At 41.7% G+C, this 18526-nt stretch overlaps 1 long non-coding RNA gene across 1 annotated transcript; it reads left to right on the top strand.

Annotated features, from left to right (window-relative positions):
• The first annotated feature begins 981 nt into the window (after positions 1 to 981).
• Positions 982 to 17807, top strand: LOC132250751 (uncharacterized). The gene is made up of 2 exons (XR_009462396.1): positions 982 to 1203; positions 7489 to 17807. It is a non-coding gene; the product is annotated as an uncharacterized LOC132250751 (long non-coding RNA).
• The last annotated feature ends 719 nt before the right edge of the window (positions 17808 to 18526 follow it).

Raw genomic sequence — 18526 nt, 5'->3', positions numbered from 1 at the left:
GCAACTGCTCGGGGGGGGAGGGAGGGGTGATGGCTGCACTGCTGCTGCCTTCCCCTACCATTCTCCACTCCCAGGCAACCCCTGTGCCAGTCCCCTTGCTCCCAGCACTGCGCTCTGCTGCAAGTGGGCAGGTGGGTTGATGCACAGATAGAGCCAGGCTTTGCATCCCAGCTCATCCCCTTCACTGTTCCCACATTCCCAGGGCTGGCAGGAGAGGCTGTGAGAACAGTTGCTAGTGGGTGAGACCCTGAAGCAGCAGTGTCAGCAGCAGAGGCTGCCCTTGCTCCCTGAGGTACAGACCAGAAGATGGGATGGGGAAGACAGTGGAAAGAGCAGGGCACAGTAAGATGAGGTCTTGCTCTCCCCCTGGCTTAGTGGCAGCAGTTAGATTAGTGATTCTTTAGACTCCCCTCCATATCTTGTTTGAATTTAGATCTATCTCAGTGATTTTTGAACTGGCAACATTCAGACACATGTAGACAAGGAAGCAACAAGAGCAGAGAGGTGAGATCTGCAGTGTGGATGGTAGAATGCCACATAGGGTGCCAAATGAGACCAGCTTAGTTGTGGTGTTAAGGTCTGAAAGGAAACATGAGGTACAGGACTGTAGTGGAGGTTTCGCCCCGTCATGGGTTAAGGTGAGAATGCCTGCTGTAGATTATTTATAGAATTGTGTTTAAAACAGACATATGGAACAACATGCTTTTTACAAGTAACCACCCTGGGGCCAAATTCTGTCCTCAGCTATGCATACAGAACAAGTAATTGTGCATTCAATTTGCAAGCTGGTAATAGTTAACTTGCAATTACACACACAATTTCAGGTATACACATGAAAAAGCAATGGGTGTTCATTTTGAAAAATAAATCTGTGGGAATGGTGTAAAGATTTACTGGGTGTTGCAGAGCACTGAGGTGCCCTGCTCCTAAAGAGGGGAAACTGCTAGGGAAAGAGCCCTAACAGTGAGTAAGGAGCCCAGCTGTTGGTTGCCGGGGCAACTGAAGCCATCAAGAGATCACACCTGCCAGCAGTCAGCTGACTGTAAGGGGCAGGGCCTGGCTCCCATATAAAGCCCAGGGGCTGAGGCCAGACTGGCAGTTCCCTGACAGCAGCTAAGGGGGAAGGAGCTCTCTCAGGGAACAGAGGGGAAACCTAACTGGAGGAACAGCATCTGACACGGCTGAGGAATGGAGTATTTCCCGGTAGGCTGGAATGTGTTATGGCCGGGCGGCTTCCATTTAAGTTATAGCCGAAGGGCTTGCATTTTGTTTATTGTTTAAGACCGGTGGTTTGGGTGAGGCTATTAGGGGTTGGAGGAGGCCTCATAGGGGCCCACAGCAGTGTCAGAACCCCAGCGCCAGCAAGGGTGCAGCATTCGGGGTGCACAGACCCCAGCCCCAGAGAGGGGCAGCTGAGAAGCCCCAGAGAAGAGGGCGTTGCTGAGAAGCCCCAGTGTGGGCGTAGTGAGCCCAGAGGAGGGGGCGGCATTACTGAGGAGGCCCCAGAGAAAAGGGGCACTGAAGAGCCCCAGGAGAAAGGGCAGTGTTTTGAGAAGTGCCAGAGAGAGGGCACGGAGAGAGATGGGGCCGCAGAGAGCCTGAGCGCCAGAGAGCGTGTAGACCTGGACCGAACAATGTCTATTCCAGCTGTGAGGCTTGGGGTGTGGTAAAGGGGTGGTAGGAGCCACGCATAGTCCATAAGGCTAGGGTGCCCCTGCAGCACCCATTGCAGAACGGGACCCACGAGGGGTCCGGGAAACCACGGCGAGCGTTCATCAAGACATGACCGAGAAGGCATAAAAGGCAGTCTCCCTTATATACTGTGTCATCAAAGACGTGGCAGGTGAGAATTTTGAGGGTGCCCTTGAGCCAACTTGGCATGGGAAGGGGGCCTTGAGGAGATCACGGCCCTCCTGCAGGACCCCGCCGTGCCACTAGGCTAAAATTGAAATTAGGATGAAAATAAATTATAAATGAATTACTACTGTGTGTCCTTTTTCATGACCTTTTAATAAACCCTTTTGTAGGGACCCAGTATCAACTTTAAGTAGCAATTTGGACACTGCTGGGCCTATTTCAAGATATGCTTTCTTTAAAAAATAGAAACTTTGGAAGAATATAGACCAAAGTAAGTGCTGTACTGCAACAGCAAATGTTGGCCTTTTCTCTGGCCAAAAACCCTTTCAAGGGAACAAAAACTTGTCCCTGTATTTTGGGGGCAGAAGAATTTTCTTGGCATCGTAGAATTAATCTTTGTTCTTATTAATCAGAATGGATAGCATTTAGAGAATAAGGCCTTTCCTATTTACATTTCACAAATAACCCCTAAATTCCTCAAAGCCAGCCATCACCATGAGCCGTGTCCCAATTGCTGAGGAATCTAAGAATCCTCCAGAAATTTCTTTCCTGGGACACCTGAGATTCCTCTAGCTAATGCCCCATTTCTCTGTGATGCCTTCAGTATTGTGGGGCTGGTATTTTAGGTGCGCATCCCAACTGCCAGGGATGGGTGCAGTAAGGCCATGGTCCCTACCTGCCCACCACCTTACTTGAGTAAGCTGTTGGGGAAACCAGATAGTATCATCACTTCTAACCTCAGATGTTCTTCTCTTGCCCACCACATCTTGATATGTTTCAACTATTGAGAGTTGGATGTAGGGTTGGTGGTGATTCTGCTGGGTTTCCTAGGAGTACTTTATTTGGGGTTCCTCCCCACCTTACATCCTACATACCACTTCCAGTTAACACATGATGGACTCAGGATCCTCCTGCCCCTTATGTGACTGCTGGTCAGCCAGGGAATTACTGAATGAACTCTTAGGAGTTCACATAGAGTCCTTCGGTTTTATAAGGCCGTTTTAAAATTAAATAATTTATTGGCTCATATGTCCATCAATTCTGCAAAATGGATAAACCTGAATCAATTTGTCACAGACCAAGTGGGTTGATCCATCTATGTCAGTCCCTTCAGGATACCATCAAATAATTAGTCCTTCAGTTATACTATAGTTACTTTAGTCCAAACCCCACAGGCTTCTCAAGCAAACCAAAAAACCCCAATGGTTCCCTTAAGGGCATATCCAAGGATCCAAACAGAAAAGGAAAAAAAAAATCAGACAGCTCCCCAACTTCCAGGTCACATCAATTGATAAGGGCACTGTGACAGGGGACTAGCTCAGGGCTGGGTCTCAATGTCAGCCTGTCCACCTTTTTAGGGGCAGTCTACCCTGTCTCACTTGCCACAACTTGATGAATAAATAACTGATGTAAGATGTAGGAGGCTGCCCCTTTAGTGCCATGATGCCTAGGGCATTGTACGTGGCTCTGACCTCTGCTATACCATGTCTCCTGCCTTGCAGATGTCATCAACTATGTGGCTTCTGCCCCACATTGGGCCCCAAAGTCTGGTGTTTGGCCCCGAATTAGATCCTTCTAATCAAGTGGACTCAATCCCTGCCATCATGCAGGGCTGTCAGCGCTCTCCCGACCTCTTTCCCTCTTAGGCATGGCTCCCCTCTGGGACCTTTGGCCACATAGGCCCTGGCCAACCTCCAGGCCAGTTGGAACTTCAGGCCCCTGACTCTGGGCATCCCTTGTGGTGGGCACTCTAGCCCTTTTGACCATCCTGGTCCTGGCCCCACCATTGACCAGTCAAGGGCTTTGTCTAGGATCTCATGCTGCTGGCCCACTCCCGCTCACATGGGTCCACCTTCTTGGGCTCCTGCCTATCCCTACTACTGGGTTACCCACCAAGTTGTGAAGGCTGCGGTGCCCCATCCTTGCCTTTCACTGGGAAGGCAACTGGTCTGGCATTTCCTGAGGACCACTCCACCACAGGCGGACCCACCAGCCCATCCTACTCCAGCAGGGTGTAGTTTTATGTCATGCCTCAGGACCAGGAGCCTTCTGCCATCCCCATTTCTCCTGCCCTGACCTCCAAGATGTTGTGAGCAGCAGCTCCAGCTGGGTAGTGTTCTTTCAGCTGCTTACAGCAAACTGCTGCCTCAGCCCTGAGGGTCTGGGTTGAAAATGTAGGCTGCTCAGCCCCCTCCTCCTATCCCAGGGCTCTCCTGCAGTCATGTGATAGGCTTGTTACACTAGCTCACACCTGCTGGTTGTCCTGTTGCCTGCTCTGGCCCTTAAAGTGGCAGACACCAAAGATGCTCTGCCACAGCACCTTGAAGCTGCATCCATAATTGTTGCAAATTAACTAAACTGAATTCTTGCCCTGCCTTTCCTCCCCAAAAGGTCAGGATGACTGGTAGGACAGGAGCACATGCTGTGGAAACATGGCAATGTGCACCTTGTTCTGGTCAGGCTTCCCTCCGCTCCTGCGGTAAGTACTTCTTGCTCAAATTTCCCAGGGCTTTTCTCCCATCCTGCTCTTTCCCCCTCACACCAATAATAGCCTCTTTTGCCTGTATTTAAGAATGCATTTGTTCTTGCCTTACAGTAACAGAGTGGACACAGACAGAAGTGCAACTCCAGGGTCTAACTCATGGTGACTCAGAAATCGCTGAGAGTTAGACTGATCCCTCCAGTCCAATAAATGTTAGCTGTTGAATTGGGAGAGTGGAGGATTGCCTCCAAACCCAATCCAGGAAGAGAGGCTGCATCTTCCCCTGGCTCTGTCCCTTCCCCACCCCTCCAAGTTCTGTTGTTGTCTCTAGATGGGAGGGGGGAAAAGACAGGGGAGGGATGTCTTGTGGGCTTTTCTCAGACCCACTGGAGTGTGGGTGTGGGTAGATTGGAGCCCTGGAAAGTGAGGGGCTTTAGTCCACTGCCTCCCTCACTCCAGCAGTGTTGAGAACCCCAGAAAGGACCTTTCTCCCCTGCCTTTCCCCCTCCCATCCAGAGACAACAGCTGCAGCTTACTGTGCTGCAGCTGGAGCAGACAGAAATGAATTAAGTCGCCCCACTTAGGAGAAGCTTCATTTGAACCCTCATACCATGAGGTTAATTTTGGCATGATCAAAGGGATTTGCATCCATAGTCTTCTGTTTGGGCATGGCTTCAGAGTGATTTCAAGGGGCCTATAATGTGACAAATGTTTTTTCTGTCTGCACCCAATGACATGAAATACTTAGCATTTTTGCCTACTCCTTTTTCCTTAAATATGCATCCTTCATTTCTTTTGATTAAACCATGTAAAAAATCATGAAGATACATAGACACTAGGGCTGTGCAAAGCTTCGGCTGCAAGTTTGATCTGGTGGAGATTTGGCCCAATTCAGTGGCTGAATCGAATTGGGAGACCCCCGCAATCTCTCTGAATCGAATTGGAACCCTCTGAATCAATCTAGAAAGATTCAGAGACATTTGATAATTCAGACAAAGACACAGCTTTAAATGTTTTTTCTACATACCTCAAGGTACCAGGTGGCTCGTGAACACTGAGATGCTGGGGTGGATGAAGCGTTTAATGGGAGTGCGGGGGCATCCCCAGCATGCTTGGCAGCAGACCTAGAAGTGGACCAGAAACACTTCTGGTCCACTTCTGGATCCGCTGCTGAGTGCCCAGGGGACCCATCCACCAGCTCCGGTGACTGGTGCCTCCTAGATATTGGGGGGGCACCCAGGGTCCCCCCACAGAAGATCGCTGAGCCGAGGGGGCATGGGGGAGGGGGGCAGTCCCTCATGTGCTCGTCAGAGAACCTGGAAGTGGACTGGAAGTACTTCCAGTCCACTTCTGGGGTTGCCACCGAGCATGTGGGGAGCCCCCCTGCACTCCTGTGGGATGCTCTGTCTGCCCCAGCACTGCAGCGTTCATGAGCCATGCCTGGTACCTCAAGGTATGCAGAAAAAACATTTAAAGCTGTGTCTATGGCTAAATTGCTGATTCTCTGAATCAGCATCGAATCTTCAGATTTGGATTCGGCCAAATTGAATTGGGACAGTGATCTGAATCAACAAATCAAATCACTGTCCCTGATTTGGGCCAAATCTGAATCAACTACGAGCCATTTTGCACACCCCTAATAGACAGCATAACATACTCTAAATAGTAATAACAGCAACATAAATTAATACAGCATAACATTGGCTTTTCAATGCAACCACACACTGTATCAGTAAAACAAACACATGAAAACATGCACAACTCTCAGAAACACCTCAAAATATTGTGGAGTTCATAACAAGGGCCAAATTGTACTTATCTCTACACCACTGACTTTTTTAAAAATTTCCTCTTAGATTGGTTTCTGGTGAAGCCACATGCCATCAAGTTAACACTGCGGATGCTAACAAATACATCTTCCAGTTAAGAATACTAGCAGAATATATACTAAAGGATTAGACAATGCCTTCTTGCTGTGTATTCTTAAACTTTGGTTTCCATAAAAGTGAAACAGAAGTGAAACCCTGCATTCTCAGGTCAGTTATCACTAGAGAAAGATGTACCCTGAACACAGCAAAATTTCTGCTCTTATTGTGTTTCTCAAATTGTTTTATCAACAAGGAGTGCACTGTCATGGCTCCCTTAAGAACACACTGAAATATGAAGAAAACAAGCTTTTAATAATAACAGCACTCTTATCAAACAATTAATGAGCAACTGCCATTTCATTTAAGGCTGGCTGCTGAACCAGAGACTAGTCACTCACAAATACATACTTGGAGGCATATATAAACAAGTTCTTCCGCCTTCTGCTTTTAGCATGGGAACATAGCTAAAAGTGGATATTTCATTAGCCAATATCTACATCTACTTCCACATCTTACCCATGTCTGTTGTCCCGCTATGATCTGAATTTGTAATTTTATAATTTTAATGAATGCCCAAGAATGCTATTTTTATTCCTTGTATACTTCTACCATGAACAGCAATAATAGATGATAATAATATAATAACAAAAATAAGAGGTAAAACAGAAATATGCTCCTATTTTAAAGAAACATGTCTTTTGAACAATTATTCCTCTATTACAACTGTAATTTTATTAATTTTTTGAAGTGCCAGGATAAAGGTCCCAATTAGGTGCCTAATTTCAAGATAGAAACAGCATATTCTATAGGAAATTATTTCAGAGAACTTTAAAAACAGTAGATATAGTTAGCTAAATTTTGCAGCACATTCCATCTTACATGCATTACTCTGGGAGCTCAAAACATCTCTAAATCCAATTTAACTGACCTACTGAACTCAGAATGTGGCTGCTTAGCTTACATCTACAACGTACTGGTGAATTTGTTCCATCATATACCAGCATTCAAAATATAGTAAAAGTTGTGTAATACCGTCTCTTGTGTTAGGCGACTGTTTTTTGTCAACGTAAGGAATAATAGTTGAAACAATTGCAAAGTGGCAATTTGGGGATGCATTTACAGGTACACTCTGTCTCCTTGTCTATTCTTAGCTTTTCTAGTCATGCAAAAGACCAGTAACTGGCTAAGTAACTACAGGCAGTCCTTGACTTTAAAATGTTTTGAGTTGCAATGAATGGCACTTAAGATGTTTATAAATTGACACCCTGTTTCAACTTTCAGACGTCAGTTTCGAGTTTATGACGGTTCATTTGACGTGACGCCACGCCAGTGAACAAGTTTGCTGCGTTGCCCATCTCTCTGAAGAACATCTGTCCAAACTTCTTTGGACACCTTCCTTTAAGAAAGCAGACAAGACTCCAGAAAAACCTGCAGCCAAGACTCCAACCAAGAACGCTTCAAAAAGTCCAGCCAAGAGCCCTTCAAAAAGTCCAGCAAAGTCACCTCAAAGAAATCCTTCCAAATCAGTCTCGTTGCTATTTACAATTTAAATACATTAATGTGGCTATATTACTCATCTATAATTGAGTACAAAATTCTGGGGTATTTTTGGTGAAAATAGGGTATTGGGCCTTGGTTCAGGAATCAATCCCTCACTTATAACATTGTTCCTATGGGGAAAATTGGTTCCAAGTTACAACATTTTGACTTAAGATGCAGTTTTCAGGAACCAGTTGAGTCATAAGTCCAAGGGCTGCCTGTACATTAATTTTAGCTGCTTTGCAAAACTTGAAGTGATAAAAGCTGTCAGAGCATGCTAATAAATATGCTCCCCCCCTTTTAAATAATTGATGATTTTATCATTCCTGTGGGGGAGTACAAAGACTGCTGCCTACTAATTTCTATACAATATAATAAATAATAATCTCAAATGTATTAATGGTCAACAAAGTATAAATTAAAATGAATTGATATTAGGATGCTGAACATATGTGGATGTTTGAGATCACCAAGTAGGTTGAGTAACAGTCATTAAGTACAACATATATACCTGATAGTTTTAATAAACAAAGTGAACTGCACTGGGAACAGGTCCAGAAACTACCTGCTTACATTACATTAGCAAAGCCAGTGCAGCCTAAATGATGATCTGATATCAGGAAAGAATACAATATTATACTCGGCATATATGCTCAAGTATTTTTGACATGTACTATAAAAGGCTTTACTTAGTCACACTATCCTGAATTGGGTGACGCAGGGACACTGTCATCCCTGTTTGAAAATGCCTTGGATAGTCAATTGGCTTTGACATCCTTGACAAGAAGATAAGTGTGCACAAATCTTTCACCCATTTCCAATTATTTTAGAAAATGAAATACATGTGCGGTGCCATCCAATGAGTTACTAATGGCTAGATTCTCAGCTGCATACGCATCAACACACTGTCAACCCCTTCCCCTCTTTAGATCATCCTTCACTGAGTTTTGAGCATTGTTGGTTACAAAAAGAGTCAGTGCTAATGGAATATCATAGATCCATATATCACACTTTTTTTATACTCTGCAGAATATTTAGAGATGCATGGCTTTTGTGTAAAGCTTCAGTAGATGTATGGAGTCCTCTGAGACCATGCCAGGTGCTAGAACTCTGTATAGAAAATCAGAGCTATTCTTCTGATTCTCTCTGGCAGCGAGGCAAGTTAATTTTTTGTATCTCCAATTCAGTAGATCAGGGATTCCCTCTAATGCAAAAGCGAGGAGTAGAAAGGTTGTGGGAGCCAAGTTCAAGTTGTAATGCATTTTTTGACATTTACACTAACATTGTGTACCCATACCTAGGCCATATCTAGAGCTTGTGAACCTCATCTGGAGCAGGGTGAGAATGTTGCCTGACTACATGCTTATGTGTGTTCACCTGTGTCACATAGTTCCATTTGTGTCCATATCCTGTCAGACATGTATATATGACTTGTGCTGATACCAGTGAAAATACTGCTTTGTTGTATTTGCTTTGGCCACTGTTGTCTCTATTGCTACCACAGGTGGCTATACTGTGTGTCTAAGAATGTTGTTACTAAATCTTCCATCAGGGAAAAAGGCTGAACTTTGAAAATTGAGACTCTAGACAGGAGGCTTAAGATTAATTGATACCTCTGCACTCTGCCTGTGCTTCTGTGGGACTCTTTGCCTTAGTAAAGAGTACTTCTATATATAAAGATCACAGGAACATGCTCTGACTAATTCTTAGCTATTTGTAATTAACCTCTCCACTTGTACCCCAAACTAAAACCCCATGCTCTGTGATTTTGACTTGAGGCTTAAATTTACTTAAGTGTTTTGCAATCTCTCTGATTTCTGCTTGTTTGATACCTCTATAGATAATAACAATTAACATTTGTATTCACCAAATGTTATTCAACTGGCTATACTTGTAAGCGAAACATATATTGTATCTCTGGCTTAACTTTCAAACAAAAAAAGATACAAATATCCCAAAACAGATTCAATGTTAAAGAGGAGCATGGGTTGAAATATGCAACTAAGCAGGGCCTTTTTTTTTGGTCTTCACTGAAGAATCATTACCACACCTTCAGACTTTTTCAAAGATAGCAGTCCTGTTTTAACAATAATTAATTGCTATTACTGTTCATAAAATGTCACTACACAGAGAGCCATTGTTAGATAAAACTTATACACATCCCAGATGTGAACATAAATGACCACCAAGGCAATCTGACCCAGAATGTGGGAAACGTTCAGGATCAAACGTCCTACAGGCAATTGGTTTTATAAAGTACAACTGCCCAAGGGTATGTGCAGATATTACATTTAGATCAACCGAACTAGGGTTAAGTTGATCTAAGTGCCAAACTGTACATACATTTTTGGAGTTTAAATCGAGCAAAAAATGGCCAGCCTGATTTAACTTCGTTCACCTGAGGAGAACTCTCAGGGGAAGCCACAAGTGACAGTATTGTCTGCACGTCTCAGGGTTAGCTTTGCCTGTAAACATGGTATTATTAGTTGTTTTCTACTCTTTCACATGAGAATGATGTCTCATTACTTAGAGGTTTTATAATTTGTATTTAGGCCAACTGTCTCAACAAGCTATAAACAAAACAGGGAACTAAGAGCCACAGTCCACAATTTCAACCAGATCAAATCTGTGCTGCATGTCAATAGCTTTCTATGTTATGTTTCTGTAAGTTTGTTTCTTTTTACTAATGCAAATAATATAATTCATTTGTAACAGGAAGGTAAAGGGAAAATTGGTGTCTCATTTCTCAAAAGCAGAGTTTTGCGGGATAAACCACTTACATTCAAGTAAGTTGTAAAAAATGGTTAATCTTTATTCCTGAGAGAGCTGGGTGGAGCAGGACTGAGATTCAAAGTATAAACAGGGTTTATTCTTGCTGGTGTTAGCTCACCGTAACAGCCATTGGGTCAAATTCAGAAATGGAGATACAAAAAGGTACATGTGAGGCACTTATATGTTAATTTATTTTAGGTGTAAAACCAAAAGGAACTTTAGAATTCACAAAATAAGGGATCAATCATACATGACAGCTTAAGTAAGGGGAAGGTGTGAACATAGCATTAGCTCCAGGGACCAACTTAGGGAGGAAGGGGAGTACAAAAAATGCCCCATGCACCGCTGCTGCCCATGGAGTAGAATTGCCCAGCTATACCTGTTTCTACAGATTCCTATTTACATGAATAACCCTTTTGATACCAGTGGGTGCATCTACAAGTGCAATTAATTTGAAGCAGTAAACTCTGGAGCAGTTTGATCCAGCCTAAACTACTCACAGGTGCAGCATCTATATGTATGCCTGGGACAGCAGCAAATTGAGCCAGGGCAAAACAGTTCATACCAGGGCTGGAGACATGGGGGCAGGGGGTTCAGCTCCAGGTGGTGGCATTGGGCAGTGGAGGGGCTGGCTGTGGCACAAGGGTGCTGAACTTGAGGAGCAATGTGGCTAGGCAGCAGGCAGGAGTCTGGCCCCCTGCTGGCTGGGCTGACCGGCTGCAATTTTCACCCATGGTCAGCATCTACACGTGCATTTAATTGCAGTTAATTACCCTACCATAAGATAGTAGTGTCCCTGACTATACTATCTGATGGCAGCATTAAATAGGGTAATGTGGCCTAATAGCATTGCATGTGTAGACAGCGATGCTTTGTTCCACAGCTAATCAGTCTACTCTGTAGTTAAGTGCACGTGTAGACATGGCCAGTGGGTATGTTCAGGGATGTGATGTTTACTAACAAGGGAAAAGGTTTGCAGCATCAAGCCTCAAATATGGTGTCAGCCCCTATAGAGAGAATGGGTCCTAGCAGAACACCCAAGGATAAACAGGTTGGGTTGACTTGTGGTGTGTCAATGTAGCTATACTGCTTTTAGTACCCATGCTATCTTATTCAGTTCCCTGTAGACATGCACCAATCCTTTGACACTAGGAACTGGGGTTTTTAGAAAAAACACTAACTATCATAAGAGGTTTGACAAGACTTTATCCCTACTATGCACTGGGACATTTTACATTGGTTTGAACCTGGGCTGTTACCCGGGCAGTGGATGCAGCTACACATCACCCTGCATTGCTGTAACGATGTGCTACATCGCCATAGCACATTGCTATGGTGGCATAAAGTGATGTGGGTCTACATGTGACTGGCAGCTACTTCACCATAGCAGCATGCTTTCCTGTTTTAGCACACCACTAGAGCCAAGTAGCAGCAAAACCTAACCCCCCACCATGTGCATGGTGCAATACAGGCGGTTACTGCACTGTGCTTTAGTACTTCCAAAAAGAAATACTAAAGCATGGCACAGTAACAACATTGGCATTGGGTGACACGTAGATGTGCCCAGTATGTTCCATTCTACAGAATGGGGCTTTCCCAGTATAAGCCAAGCCATTGGGAATCTTTTTGTTCCCTTGAGTATCCCAGTACTTTGCTTGTGGCAGTGCAGCTCCATACAACCCCCAATTTAGGACTGCCCTTAAAGGCACAATCAAGCCCATAGAGAAGGAACACAGGAAACCTTTATTTTTCTACAGGACTGACATAGTGCAGGCAGCCTCTATACAATAATGTCCCATTTATTGGCCCTTTCAGTTAGTTACCTCCTCCTGACTTGGTGAAACCAGAGGTCATTTATCTGCATGGTAACTCTGAGCTCTGAAGCAACCTTAAGAAGCTAACAATTATTCATTGTTTCCCCACTATTTATCATGGTGCTGGGCTATGAACTCCTCTAGTGTTCTGAGAGAGAGAGAGATTGTCTAGAACAATTGCCTCCCCTCTTACTCACAGTCACATAGACCAGCTCTCTTCCCATCTGTAGCTCCATAATATGTCTGTGAGAGCTAGGGCAATTGCTTGCCTGGAAAGGTGATTTAAGAAAAGTATTTACTATGTCTTCCACTTTGTTCTAAATTCATTTAGGAGTTGGAGACCATGAGGAGGCAACAACATGTGACAAATCACCAGCACAGGAAAAGCTCACTATATAGTATCTCATATAGTACAGAAGACCATATAAAGGGGGTGCACCAAGATCTGGGAGAACGGTTATTCACCAGGGCTCCCCAAGGGATAACAAGGTCTAATGGCCACAAACTTCTGGAAGGCCAATTTAGATTGGGAAAAACTTCTTTACAGTCCGAGCGTCCAGGGTCTGTAACAGACTCCCCCCAGAGATAGTGCAAGCACCTACTCTGGACCCTTTCAAAAAGTGCTTGTCTTGCTGGGATCATTTGACCCCAGCAGACTTCCTGCCTAAGGCAGGGGGGCTAGACTTGATGATCTTGTGAGGTTCCTTCCAGCTCCTAATGTCTATGAATCTATGAGTCTATGACCATATGGAAATTTTTAAGGGTCTTCCTCTGAAATAATCTCTGAGGGAAGTAAGTAGAAGTGCTGCCTACTCTCCCTTGGGTTTTCTGAGGGAAGAGGTAATTTAACTCTCACTAGGGAATTGTTCCCTGTTATACTGCAGTATTCCTGCATCCTAAAACACTGTGTTCAGACTGAACATTATCTGGACATGACGTACCTTATTCATTATCGGTATTATGTGAGTCTTTGTTCTGGTGATTTCTAACAATAACAGCTTTGATGCATATTAACTGACTAAGGATTTTTTCTGGTAGGTTCTTCACCTGCTAGAAACTAGAATCCTTAAAATATGTCAGGATAATAAACCCAGAAGTCCATGCAAAGTAAACTGATTGTAAATGTATTTCTGTTTGACTCATACATTAAATTAATCGGAGTATTTTCTGTTATATTTGCAATTTTTCCTTTACAAGTCAAGCCCTGGAACAAGTCCTTGTGTTGTTTAACCCCTGTTTTCCAGGAATAAAACAGCTACAGTCTAAGAAGTATGACATATAGTACATGGAACTCACTTCATGGAAAATGCAGTTGTGCAAATTCTCTTTCTGTTTATTTTGCTCCGGGAATTATTCTTGCTTTTGTTAATGTCTGGGGGCCAGAGGGGCTGAAATGCATTTTGCAGCATTCCACTGAGCTTTGGACAAGTGTACTGAGTTCCTCTAACCATCTTTTTGTAGCCAGATCTTAGAGTCCTTTTCTGAAATTCAGTGGTAGAGAAATTGTGTTAAAAAAATCTTAGGTGGTCAATAGGTGGATCCTGAAAAGTTGTAAATTGCTACTCTGGCCCCAATTCAGTAAGTGTGTAACTTTAAGAACATGAGTGGTTCTTTAATTATGCTAATATTAACACAAGCACTTTGCTGAATTGAGATCACACTAATTGAGAACTCAGTACCTAACTGGATGAAGCCCAGGATTTGTGGCTAGTGCAATCAATAGACCCCCAATGATTTACACATGCTGAAGATTTACAATTACATTTACATGGCATCAGGATCTTCTTTCTAAATTTGTTATGATGATTCTGGCTGTCTGGTCCTGATCAGATTACTTTAATTCTTATAGAAATGCATATTGCACATCAACTGTAAGTTCTGCACATTTGTAAGGACAACTATATTGACTTGATTTCCCTTTCATTAGTATTAGTCCATTGACTTCATTGATGCTACTTTGAGTGTACATCAGTATAACTTAGTAGAGAATTGGGCCCATGCTGCAATTACTGAATAATTTTGTGTTTTTTTTAAACAGTGAATGAGCAGTTACTATGAGTGAAATTAAAAAAAAAGGACAATCAATTTAATAGCCTCAACTGGGCTTCAGGTTTGAAAATGAACTCCAATTTCAGTTCTATTTAACCAATGGTATGAACCATTAATTATTATTTAGCAGAAAGCCAGGAATAAGTTGACCCAGAGATTAAAATAAATTTTTCTGGGCTCTGCCTTTTGTTTGATGATCGTTCGACAAGATGAAATTTCACAGTCTACTTTCTTACATTAGTCTATGCTTGTAGAGTTTTCTTATTTTTATAAATATTTATCTCATTTTTAAAGTAAAAATGGGGCCAAATTGTGGTTTCAAATTAATGGAGGAGAGCAGAGGCTGAAATTAGCAGCTATATAGTTATTCACCCCCAGGTTCTTCTATTTGGTTGCTGAAACTATACACATCTATGAGAGCTTTAAAGTGAATATTTTATAAGAACTGATCTCCATGTAAAGGAAACCTAAGGAATTTTTCAATATATATGTCTCCCATGGGAAGCGCATAAACGTATGCTATAAATAACAGAAGCAAAGAGCTGCATCGTAGTCAGATTTTACTAGTGTAACTTCGATTATTTCGAATTTTATATCTGGGAATTTATTAATATATGTATAGACTAAGATCGCATATACAATGTTGCCCACTTGGGCTGTGAAAAATAAAAAGGGAGTATTTTCCTAACAGAAGTGCTGACTTCTAATTCATAGGAACACCTTAAAAAACGTTTTTCTATTTCAGATAAATCAGAATTTGGCTTAGTCATTTTAAGGTTGTTCTTGAAAAATAATGCATGAGATCTATGTAGCTGGCTAATTGTTATGATAGTGCTGTGCACTAGTTGATTTATCTCTTTCATCAGTTAATGGGGCAGAACTTAAGATAAAATATTAGAATAATTTATCTCAGATACCATGCCTTTTTGCTTTTCCAAAGAAGGAAACCATAATTCCCAGAGTGAATCACAATGTTATACACTTTTTCTGCAGTCCTCAACATCATTCTTAAACAGTGCTTTCTTTTCTGACCAGCAGCCAGAAATACGCTCAAAAACTAGACAAATAGTGTAACAGGAAGCATTGCTCATCCTGAGGCGCTTTACAGAAGGAAAACTAATGTGCACACTATTTACATTCTGGGATCTGTGACGCTAAATCATTCAACCCCTGGCTGCACCTGAAGAACAAGTTTATATTTAATGTGATATCATTACAAATCTCAAGCCAAATTCTATTCTCTAACGCACAAGAACTGTGCCAAATGAATTCAATTGAAATTGTGGAGTATAGCTGAGAGTAAAACCTGGCACCAAGCTTGAACACCTGGTTCCTTGCTTTTAACAACTATCCCGGCAAAATTTGGCTGCATCTGGGCAGCAGTACAGTGTCAGCCCCTCCGCATAATCCTGCATTGCATTTGTTTTGTGATCTTGCAAATATCCTGTTCCTTTGATTTCTAACCCTACAGAAGAACTTGCTCAATGGCTACCAACTAAAATAGCTCAACACTTTTGGAGAGAGTGAAAGGAGTGCAGACAACAGAGGCTGCTATCAGTTGGAGAGGGATGTAGAAATAAACAAGTCACTTTAGGAATATAATGAATCTCACATGGCAGGTAGCAGAAATGTCTCTATCTTTTTACCTGTCAATTAAAGTCTCCTGGCACATAAGTTTCCCCCTTTTTGTCCATCGTCATGCCTGGCTTGAGGATTAATTTTTCAATTCATTAAGATTCTTAAACATACAGCATGTGTATGTAGCTTTATGCATGTGAGTAATTATTGAAATAAGTCATGAGAATGGCCTGATGTTTGACTCATTCATCACACGAAGGACTTAGTCTATATTCCTTGTGCAGCTGATATTTCTACTGAAGGGAACAGTGAACAGGAGGTCTTATATTTTTGGGCATGCAGTGAGCATGTCCAGATGAATATGTATGTGCGGTTTGTGGCGCTGCAAACTGCAGGTGGTGAGTGTGCAACAAGTAAGACTGTTAGAGACAGCCCAGGTGCTGGCCCCAGCCTCTCCTACCTTACCTGGGACAATTTGGCATGCCCCAGAGCGTGCGTGCAGGGGCGTGCCCTGGGACACAAAGTAGCTGCACAAATATGTGCTGCTGTTATTTGTGCTGCAGCAAATGCATGCCCCTGCATGTGGGGACACGCTCAATATAGCTATACTGTTTTGTATTATCTGTACTAATATATTGCTTGATATGATCTAAGTTTTAAAAATATGTTGGGAGAATTCATATGAAAGACAGTTTACTAATATGCACTGTATTTATGAAACTGATCTACATCACTCTAAGCCTCTGTATACATTGTGGAATTGTAGGGGAGAAGCACACTATTGTGAGCAAAGTAAGACCTATAAAAATGCAGGGGTATTATATTGTTATAGTCTAACATACTTGAGCAATTAGCATAATTCTGATTTTAAACTGGAATAAAATCAGCCAGCTGGAAGTTAGATTTATCATGTTTCACATTTTTGCCACAGAGAGACAGAATTAACTGACTCAAGAGTGAAAACACCAGAAGTTGCCAGGACCTTATCTGCATTATAGAACCATAACTTGCAGCTGGATTAGTAGTGGTAGAGGTGTATATATTGTCTAACATTCCCTTGTGCAGAAAAGACCAGGTACATAATAAAGTTTTGTGTGTGCGTGTGTATGAAATAGGTGTTTCATCTTCTTTTTATTGTAGTTTTTTAAAGAAATTGATGCAGAGATGATAATTTGGCTTTCATTAAGCAAATGAATCCTTTTTTTTCCCATATAAGGGAACCATACATTTATGACTCTAAAACATACTATTTTTATTGAGCATAGTTTGGAAATCCATATATGTTTTCCTAAGCTCTTCCATGCTAATGACATAACATAATCAGAGTAATGTAAACCAAAACCCAGACAATGACCTTTGTTTCCTACACTAAAACCAGAGGCATTACAACTTGTACTCTGTTAATCTGTTTGTTTGTATTTATTACAATGTACAGAATGGAAACTAAAGAATATCACATATATACAGTCTTCATTAAAGAAAATTATTTTAAGTAGTGTTTCAGCTTGGCAAACTAAATAACTTAAGAACTGGAACTTGGTATATACTCTTTGTGAAAGTTTATCCTTCCCTGAATGCATTAGTTAATTTAGCCTATTGTGATGTACAGTTGTTTCAGAAGAGGAAGAATGTGCATTGGGAGCAAACTATAAAGTCTCAGGATCTGGTGAACTCCTCACTTATTTCTATTGTGGGCCATATAAGGAGGTTTCATGTGTAAATTGATTAGATTATTCTTTTGCATGAAGTATGAAAAGCCAAAAAGTGTGTGTGTGTGTAAAATCAGGTTTTCTTGCCTGAGTTTTACAGTTGGATTAACAGAACAATAAATCACATTTCTCTTATTTGTTCCTGTCTCTGCTAGAGCCATTACTGAGTAATTCTGGCATTTTCTTTGTTCTATTCTACAGGTCAAAGTGTGGATTTAATTTCTTACAATTAAAAATATATAAACTTTAAAGGCTACCAACTTCTGTACAGGTTTCCATTTTCTACTTTTCTCTTTATCAAATAAATATTATATTTCCTTCTAATAGATTTGTTTGTCGGAAGCTTCTCTTACCTCATGGGAGGATATTTCCCATACATACATTTCCTGATAAACAAATTGCAGGATATTTTGTCTTGACTAACATTTAACTTTCATATGTATTCTCTTTCTGAATTGTGATGTATACAGCATTGTTTTAAAGCTTTTTGTAAGCATGTGTGCTTGTATTTTTCATGCAGAATATATTTCATTTTTCTTAGAGGAAAAAAGTATTATTTATAAACCAGGAATCTGATTTTCTCTAATAAAAAAATCCCCAATTTTTGGATTTAAAAAAGTAATCCCAAATCCACATTTTTCTGTGATTAAAATGAAACAGCAGATATATACATTGTGGTGTTTCATTTTAATCATGGAACAATGTGGATCTTGGGGTACTTTTAAAAATCTGAAAATTGGGGATTTTTTTTATCAGAGAAAACCAGGATCCCTGTTTATAACTTGTCAGAGTCCTAGGATCCTTCCAGTCTCTTTTTGTAGACTTCTAGATATGACAAGAAATATTTACCATAATTGT

The sequence above is a fragment of the Alligator mississippiensis genome, chromosome 1 (genome assembly GCF_030867095.1).
Source record: "Alligator mississippiensis isolate rAllMis1 chromosome 1, rAllMis1, whole genome shotgun sequence".
Lineage (NCBI taxonomy): Eukaryota > Metazoa > Chordata > Crocodylia > Alligatoridae > Alligator > Alligator mississippiensis.
This window is presented reverse-complemented; position numbering and strand designations above follow the sequence as displayed.